We start from the raw sequence: 9841 nt of genomic DNA on the forward strand, positions 1-9841 counted from the left end.
CGTAAGTGGTGCAATATTGATAGAGCTCACATGACTCCGTCCTGTTCGTATCCCAGAAATCCACCAGGATTTTAGTGCCTCATATACTGCACAGGTCATTGGCACACCTGAGATTCAGGACGACATGCTAAGCAGTGCTGTGTCACCATCAATAATACACCATATTAATGCAAGGTACAATTACAGCTGGGCTCCGCCACATTTTATTTTAACAGAGGAAATAAAATATACAGAGCTAGCTGAGTTGGTTGAAATTCAGTTGCTACTTTAAGAGAATTTCATACAAGAATAATTGAAGATAAAATAGGTTATTAAAGCTGTCATCATTGCTTCAGTGCCATATTCTCTCTGCTGTAACTCCGATTTGAAGAGGGCTTGTTTAGGCAACAACTCAGAGCACTAACTATACGATCACTGCCGGTCACTTAGGTGATTTGTTATAAATGTGAAAACAGCTATGCAGGTTTAATGCAAGGAAGTCTTTACTCAGTGTTTGGCATGGGTCCTAAATGAAGGAGGGGTAGTCTGTCAGTCACTGCATTCTTCACCTGCATGGGAAACTTCCCAAACTGGAAGTTATCAGAAACATTGGAGACAATACTGAATCCACCAGAGACAGCTGGGACAGGTCCTAGTCATTACCATACAGAAAAGAACGGATTTATTTCAGTTCAGTTCAAATTAATAAGGTGAAGAAAAAACAGAGACTGCATCTTATGTGTTTTCTATTCTATTCTAGTAGTTTTAGAATCCAATAACTACACAAACAATCATGGCAGTGAGGTGTGGAGGGCCAGGAGTGACAAAATGAATGAATTAAATATGCCATTAATTATTGAATTAAATGTTTCATTATTTAATTAAATGCCCATTCACTTCACTAGTGTTTGTAGTTGTTGTTGAGAAATGCCCACTGAAAGAATGGCCACCAGGGCAAGTGCCTGTAATCGGATTACAGTAACACGTTACTTGTAACGCATTACTGCCCATCTCTGTTGAGAACAAATAATGTAAATGAATAATAGTGTTCAAATTGTTCGTTAAAACTCTGCATATCTCAGAAAAACTAAAAAAAAATCAGCTTTCTTCACTCACTTCTTTACAATGCAGCCATTACAGTCTTCTTTGATTGGTCGCTGCAGGATTGCCATTCTTCTCATGTTTAGTTTTTTTTCCTATCAGTGTTTTAATTCTATGAAATAAATTTTTCAAAGTCACTTTTTGCTTTCACTAGCTTGTTTTTAGTGTCCCACTTTTGGATCTTCTGAACTCACTCTGATTAAAGTTGTCATTGTACTAATGTTATTCATGTGCAGCTGACTTCACAGCTGTGTGTGTTGTTTTTTTTTATTGCTTTTTTGCAACTTTTTGTGATATCTAAATGTTTAACCTGTTCAATAACATTATTACTATTCAGTGATTATTATATATGATTATCACTTGGCTACGTGAACATACATAAATCTGTTCAATCTCAGCGACACAAGCATGTCTTCATGCGCACACACAGTTTCTACTCCCATTCATTCAGGTTTATATTTACAACTTTTACAGGACGAATGGACAGCCATCACTTTAAGGAAAAACAAAGAGAGAGAGAGAGAGAGATTATAAGTTCAGGGCAGGTCAGTTTTTATAGAAATGCATAGATGTGTGTTGTACTTCCATCTGGCTTATTACTTTCTAATGCAGGGGAAAGACATTGGCAAAGAAACACCTACTACATAAATACATTCCCGGACATTCCCGGACTCTCTCATCATTGCTCTTGGGGACTTTAACAAAGCCAATCTGAGCCATGAGCTTCCGAAATATAAGCAGTATATTAAATGCCCGACCAGAGAGGAGAGGACATTAGACCACTGCTACAGCACGATCAGCGGGGCCTATCGCGCGGTGCCCCGCACTTCACTCGGACTTTCTGACCACGTCATGATCCACCTAATCCCCGCGTACAGACAGAGGCTGAAGCTCTCCAAACCTGTCGTGAGGACAAAAAAACTGTGGAGCAACGAGGCTGTGGAGGAGCTTCGCACGTGTTTGGAGTCTACAGACTGGGACACAATGAAGGCTGCTTCTAACAGCTTGGACGAGTTTACGGACACTGTCACCTCCTATATCCACTTCTGTGAGGACAGCATTGTGCCATCACGCACCATTGTGAGTTATAACAATGACAAACCCTGGTTTACTCCTAAACTCAAACAGCTGTGGCTGGAAAAGAGAAAGGCGTTCAGAAGCAGAGACAGGGACTGCTACAGAGAGGCCAAATACAGGTTCACTAAAGAAGTGGACATTGCTAAATATCAGCACTCTGAGAAGATGCAGCAGCAGATCTCAGAGAATGACTCGGCCTCTGTGTGGAAAGGTTTTAGGAATATCACCAACTACAAGCCTAAAACCCCCCACTCCACTGATGACTTGCTCTTAGCCAACACCCTTAACGACTTTTACTGCCGTTTTGACGAGCCATCAGGCAGCCTTCACACCTCCAACGGCCCCAACAATAGAGGCACTTTGGACACTAATTCCCCCACCTCTCCCCCCTCCATAGAGCCATCACCACCTTCAAACTGTTCACCTACAACACCCCCCTCCTCACCCCACACAAAAGAGGATTTCACACCACTTCCTCCCACCACAACTCTTCATATTCATGAAGCAGATGTGAGGAAGCAGTTTAAGAGTCTGAATGCTCGAAAAGCTCCCGGCCCAGACGGTGTGTCTCCTGCCACCCTCAGACACTGTGCAAACGAGCTGGCCCCAGTGTTTTCTGGCATTTTCAACTCCTCACTGCAGGCATGTCATGTGCCTGCCTGCTTCAAGTCCTCTACCATAATCCCTGTCCCCAAGAAACCTAGGATCACTGGACTAAATGACTACAGACCCGTGGCTCTGACATCTGTGGTCATGAAGTCATTTGAGCGCCTAGTTCTCTCCCATCTCAAGACCCTCACGGCCCCCCTCCTGGACCCCCTGCAGTTTGCATACAGAACCAACAGGTCTGTAGATGACGCCATCAACATGGCCCTACACTTCATCTTGCAGCATCTGGACTCCCCAGGAACCTACGCCAGGATCCTGTTTGTGGACTTCAGCTCTGCCTTCAACACCATCCTTCCAGACCATCTCCGAGACAAGCTTTCCCAGATGAATGTGCCTGATCCCATCTGCCGGTGGATCACTGACTTCCTGACGGACAGGAAGCAGCATGTGAGGCTGGGAAAGAATGTCTCGGACTCTCGGACCATCAGCACCGGCTCCCCTCAGGGCTGTGTTCTTTCTCCTCTGCTCTTCTCCATGTACACCAACTGCTGCACCTCCACCCACCAGTCTGTCAAGCTAATCAAGTTTGCAGATGACACCACCGTTATTGGGCTCATCTCGGACGGGGATGAGTCTGACAGGAGGGAGGTTGAACGTCTGGTGTCCTGGTGCAGCCACAACAACCTGGTGCTGAATGCCCAGAAGACAGTGGAGATTATTGTGGACTTCAGGAAGCACACAGCCCCACTCCCCCCCATCATCCTGACTGACACCCCCATCACCTCTGTGGACTCATTCCGCTTCCTGGGTACCACCATCACTCAGGACCTGAAGTGGGAGCCCACCATCACCTCCGTCATCAAGAAAGCCCAGCAGAGGATGTACTTCCTGAGGCAGCTGAAGAAATTCAACCTGCCAACACGGACGATGATGCAATTCTACACCGCAATCATCGAGTCCATCCTCACCTCCTCCATCACCGTGTGGTACGCTGGAGCCACTATCAGGGACAAACAGAGACTGCAGCGTGTTGTGCGCTCTGCTGAGAAGGTGATTGGCTGTAGACTCCCATCTCTGCAGGACCTGTACACGTCCATGACACTGGGGCGTGCAGCTCGGATCTCAGCTGACCCTTCTCACCCTGGATACAGTCTGTTTGACCTGCTCCCCTCAGGCAGGAGGCTCCGGTCCATTCGCACCAGAACCTCTCGCCATAAGAACAGTTTCTTCCCCTCTGCTGTTGAACAGATGAACAATAACCGTACGACTGTTCCCACCACTAACACATGACCCTACGCTGTGTTCACTGCATCATTCCATGTTTGGCACTGATCACCACCTGCACTCATGTATATATCTTTCTACGTAGCACTTTTAATTCTTATTCTCATGTATATATCTCATGTATATCTCATGCATATATCTTTCTACGTAGCACTTTTAATTCTTATTCTTACTTTTATTTTTTCATGTCTATTTAAGCGCAATTTATGACAGTATGTTTGCACTGAAGCACCGCAGCAATTTCCTAATGTTGTAAACCTGCTCAACATTTGGCAATAAAACCCTTTCTGATTCTGATTCTGAATAGTTTGATTTGAAGTTGCTCTTTTGAGTCCTCTCTATTGACTCTGACATCCTGCTGTTAACAATTTCATGGTATTGCTTTGTTTGCTTTAAACAAACCTCACAGGGTGGTAGAATATGTCTGCGGTGCAGAGGTCCTTGGATCGCCTCTCTGTTGTCTTTGTTGACAGCAATGAAGGTGGTGAAAGAACTGCTCACTCCTGATTGGACACTGAGCTGCACCACCTTCTCCTTCACTCCTCCATCTTGCTGTCCTCTGAGCTCTCTCTCCTTCATCTCCAGGGAACGAATCAGAGTGCGAGCACCCAACCTGTGGACTGTTAATCTGCAGACAAGGAAGAAAACATTTACAGTTCTAATGTTTCCTATTTTTGCTACATTAGTACATCACTGACTTTTCTGTTTTTCTGTGCTGAGGGTGCATTCTTTTTATATTAGAATTAGTAGAGTTACAGAGGGTATATAGAGTGTGAACATAAAATAAGAGCTTGATTAGGCTGTAGAAACGGATGAAAATCCAGTAAAGTGAAGAGTGTGTGTGTGTGTGTGTGTGTGTGTGTGTGTGTGTGTCTGGCAGGAAGTGAAGCAGGAAGTCTGAATATAGCTTGTGAGCTTGTGAGAGACTTTTCAAAAGGAAAACAGAGGAATTAGAGAATGAAAGTGCTAAGAAATAGTAATGAAAATGATATTAAATAAAAGTCTTAGTGTGTTAATACAGGTGCCCATGGACTTGGCTCAACCTCAGATGAGTACAGCGGCAAAATGATAGATTAACATAATTGGAACGACAAACAGGCCAGGCTTTGGCTGAAATTTTACAGCTTCACCTCTCATCCTGCCCTTATCCTGAGAAGAAGCTTAAAGGACAGTCAATCTCCTGATGAAGACAGAAGACAGACAGAACAACACCGTAGATTTGAAGAATTAACAGCAGGCAGAAGACAGTACAACTGACCTAAAACACTGAAGGGTCCAGCAGCATGTATGTTAATGGAACATGTGCTCTGAATTACAAGCTGGAAAGTGTACCAGTGACATGACTGTGTGAAAGCACTGCATTGGACTGTCTGAGTTCATATTTGCCATGCTGGGAGTTAACCGCCAAGAAAAGACTGAAAAGATGAAGAGAGAATGAACAGAGAAGAAGAAACGGCTGATTTGGGCCTGTGTTTGATTTGGGAGGCCACACAGGAAGCTGTGAGAAGAGGGGACGAGGACCGGTGAGAGGTGAAGGCTGGACGTGTTCAAGTGAAAGTATAGGAAAATTGGGTTGAAAATTGAGGCTGAACTTGTGGGGTTTAGAAATGTCCAGAGCATCGCAACAGAAAGGTGAATTAAAAAAGAGAGAGAGCAGGATGAAGAAATAAATAAACTAATAATACATAAATGAATAGAAAAATCTTTTGTATATGGCGAGGTGCTGTGGGCACCTAAGTCTTTGATAGTGTAGAATTTTCAAGTCAATACCATGGTTGCATCTACTGAAAATCTCTGTGAAGCTTAAATCTCAATGACCTTGACTTTCAAGGTCAGAGGTCAACTTTTCTGAAAATCAGAGGAGTTTCACATTCATAACACAGGTATGTCTACTAGGAGGCTGAAGGGTAGCTCTATATATTTATAAACAATCAAAAACAACAATTATTACGCAATTTATTTCCAATTTGTATGGAATTTATTTCTGTAAAGGTGGTGTTTTAGGTCTGATTGAAGGACTGATGTGATGGTAAGGTGTCCGCTGCTGCGCTTTGAAGATTGGTAGGCTTTTTTTTTTAAATTTTCACAAGAATTGCTACTTCCCCTAGAGTTTTGGCCACTCCAACAATCAGAAGATTTCCCTATGAGCAAGCATTTAGCGACAGTGGGAAGGAAAAACTCCCTTTAAAAAGGAAGAAACCTTCAACAGAGCCAGGCTCAGGAAGGGACAGCCCTCTGCCACGACTGGTTGGGGTGGGGGGAGTGAAAATTAAAAAAAAAGAAGCCAAAGTGATCATTTTTGGAGCAGCTTAATTAATTTTTGCATTGTAATTTGCTGTTAATGTCATTTTCCAACCCCAGTTTGTATTTTTATCACTTTTGTCCAGGGTGGAAGATGCCATGCTGGAGACTGATTCAGTATGGTCTTTCAATGTTGATACATGGGAACCTTTTAGAGAGGCCAGGGCTGAAAAAGGGATGCCGGAGAACCTGAGAGGGTGTTATCCGCTGGTGTGCATCCAAGGCCAACATCTCTTTAATTAGGCTGACAAATAAGCGTTGGCCAGCTTCTGGTCCTCGTCTAAACATCATTAGCTGTTCGAGGTCATCCAGACGTGTAAGTATTATGTATCTTGTCTCCAGGGATTCATGTCCTGTCCCTGGAACAGAGTCTTTATATTGTTCTTCCGTCTTAAATGTCCAGCGCTGTTGCTTGTATTTGTCTCCAATGAAATAGTTTTCAGTGTACATGCCAGAGTCTAGCACATGATCTGGTGGCTGACCCTGAGTCTCTATGATGAATTTCAGATAATCATAGTCATTCTCCGAAGGGTAGAGTGGCACCCCTGTAGCAAGCTCCACAGCCACCAGCCCCAGAGACCACATGTCACTTGCTTCATTGTAAGGAAGGCCAAGCATAACCTCAGGTGCACAGTAGCCAACCGTCCCCACAAAGTCACCAGGTATCACTGCAGACGCAGGACATGCGAGGCCAAAGTCTATAAGTTTGACTTTGATGGGAGACTCATGGCGGTTTACAACCATGATGTTTCCAGGTTTGAGGTCAGCGTGCACTATTCCCACAGAACTCAGGTGGGACAGAGCATTTGTGATTTGACCTAAAATTGGCCTGACTTCGCTTATGGGGAGACCCTGTTTATTCCGGTCCCCTATGTAGTCCCACAGGCATTGATCAAGGAGTTCAAATTTCAGGCAAACCCGCTGTCCGTCGTGGAAAAAGCCGTTCCATTGAACAATGTTGGCGGCATCTGGATCCAACCTTCGCAGCTGCTCCAAGATGAAAATTTCCACATGTGCCTGTTGCAGAATATCAGGGTCGCTCTTGTTGACTTTAATGGCAACAGCTTGGTTGGTTGTTGTGTCGCGACATTTGGCTACAATACCAAAGCCCCCTTCTCCGAGGAAAGCCTCTACCTTGTAGTGCTTTCCCAAAATGCTCCCTTTAACTAATTCAAGCTCATCTGAGCTGAATGATGGACTGGCTGATGTGTGGACGAATACTTGATGAGAAAATTCAACTGAGTTTTGAAAACTACAGTTGATTTTCTGTGATCTCTTGCTTTCCAAGTTTGAAGGGTGCTGAAAGACCACAGGGTTTTGTGATATTTCAGCACTCATGTCAATGCACAGGGAACTCTTAGTGCTGAAAAAGGGATGCCGGAGAACCTCCGAGGGTGTTATCCGCTGGTGTGCATCCAAGGCCAACATCTGTTTAATTAAGCTGACAAATAAGCGTTGGCCAGCTTCTGGTCCTCGTCTAAACATTATTATTTGTTCAAGGTCATCCAGACGCGTCAGTTTTATGCATCTTGTCTCCAGGGACTCATATCCTGTCTCATACTGAAATTGTTGGTCAGTCTTAAATGTCCAGCGCTGTTGCTTGTCTTTGTCTTCAATGAAATAATCTTCAGTGTAGACGCCAGAGTCTAGAACATGATCTGGTGGCTGACCCTGAGTCTCTATGATGAATTTCAAAACATCATAGTCTTCATTTCCAGGGTAGAGTGGCAGCCCTGTAGCAAGCTCCACAGCTACCAGCCCCAGAGACCACATGTCAATTGCTTCATTGTAAGGAAGGCCAAGCATAACCTCAGGTGCACAATAACCAACCGTCCCCACACGGTCACCAGGCATCACTGCAGACGCAGGACATGCGAGGCCAAAGTCTATAAGTTTGACTTTGATGGGAGACTCATGGCGGTTTACAACCATGATGTTTCCAGGTTTGAGGTCAGCGTGCACCATTCCCACAGAACCCAGGTGGGACAGAGCATTTGTCAGTTGACCTAAAATTGGCCTGACTTCGCTTATGGGGAGACAGTGGTTTTTCCGGTCCCATATGTAGTCCCTCAGGCATTGATCAAGGAGTTCAAATTTCAGGCAAACCCGCTCTCCATCGTGAAAAAAGCCGTTCCATTGAACAATGTTGGCGGCATCTGAATCCAACCTTCGCAGCTGCTCCAGGATGAAAATTTCCAATTTCGCCTGTTGCAGAATATCAGGGCGGCTCTTGTTCACTTTAATAGCCACAGCTCGGTTAGTCATGGTATCATGACATTTGGCTACAATACCAAAGCCCCCTTCTCCGAGGAAAGCCTCTACCTTGTAGTGCTTTCCCAAAATGCTCCCTTTAACTAATCCAAGCTCATTTGAGCTGAAGGATGGGTGAGCTGACATGGTGAAATGTGTCGGCTTGGTCGGTGAATTGCTAAGTAAAATTCTCTCAAAACTCTCCAAAAAGGGTTTGCTTGCTGTCAGGTCAAGGTCCGTTGAGCATTAAAGTTTAACAGAGCAAAGCTCCTACTTAAGGGTTTTTTCTCTCAGCAAGATGATGACATAACAAAGGATCTATGTCATCATCTTGTGATGTCACAAGATGTCACCTTTTTTCACAAGATGCATTCCATTTGGATCAAAGGCATTCTATTTTTTCAGTTGAAACACTAAAAAAAAACAATGTTTCAACAGGCCAGGCTGCATTTTCTGCTGCAACATCTCAACAGGAGATAATAAGATAAAGACAAGGAAGACTGGTGATCTATCCATATCAGCAACATCGGCAGCTTTCTAGTGCAGGAAGTAATAAATTCAGCCCTCGTGTTTGCACTACAGGTTGCTTTCATGAGTATTTCTGTTTTTGTGGTGGGGGAATTTTTCCTCGTTCCAACGATGTAAACAAAAACATTAATTGTGCTTTCCGCAATGACTAATAATCATTTTGTCCTACTGTTCATTTACAGAACAGGAAAGGTTTTGTTTGGTTATGATTGTTTTGCAAGAAATACTTCAATCACAGTGGGGTAGTCTTGATTAAAATGTTATATGAGAACTGTGGCACCATGTGTGACCAGATATTGGCATGTAGTCGTCGCCAGACTGTCATCAAAAGTGTGAAGTTTGGGACAGACTGGACAAAATACATTTTTAGAGATGAAAATCTTATGTCCAGTGATAAATGATCAAAATTCCACCACAAACATGGCTTTGACGAAGATGTCCCTTTCTGAAGTAACCCCAAAAAGTTCCTGAAGTAACCAAATGGAATTTAACCAGTGACCTCTCACTTTGCAGGCGAATGTGTAAACCAGCGATGCCTGGAAAACACTAAAACTGTGCCAAAATGTCATTTTACATTCAAAATGGCGGACTTCCAGACTTCCTCTTTGGATTGGGTTCACTGAATCTGTGTGTAATAAATGTCATACACGTATTTCAAGCTGTAAATAAGTTGTTAGAAGTTCTTTAAAATTTCTTAAGTGGTGCTGTAGAT

At 43.8% G+C, this 9841-nt stretch overlaps 1 pseudogene; it reads right to left on the reverse strand.

Moving 5' to 3' along the window:
- Window positions 1-5955: 5955 nt before the first annotated feature.
- On the reverse strand, window positions 5956-9031 carry LOC147332135 (uncharacterized; annotated as a pseudogene).
- Between the last annotated feature and the right edge of the window lie 810 nt (window positions 9032-9841).

This window comes from Aulonocara sp. 'chitande type north' Nkhata Bay, linkage group LG4 (genome assembly GCF_057382095.1).
Source record: "Aulonocara sp. 'chitande type north' Nkhata Bay isolate Kocher_YH1m ecotype deep benthic linkage group LG4, A_spYH_male_GT1.1, whole genome shotgun sequence".
Taxonomy (NCBI): Eukaryota; Metazoa; Chordata; class Actinopteri; order Cichliformes; family Cichlidae; genus Aulonocara; species Aulonocara sp. 'chitande type north' Nkhata Bay.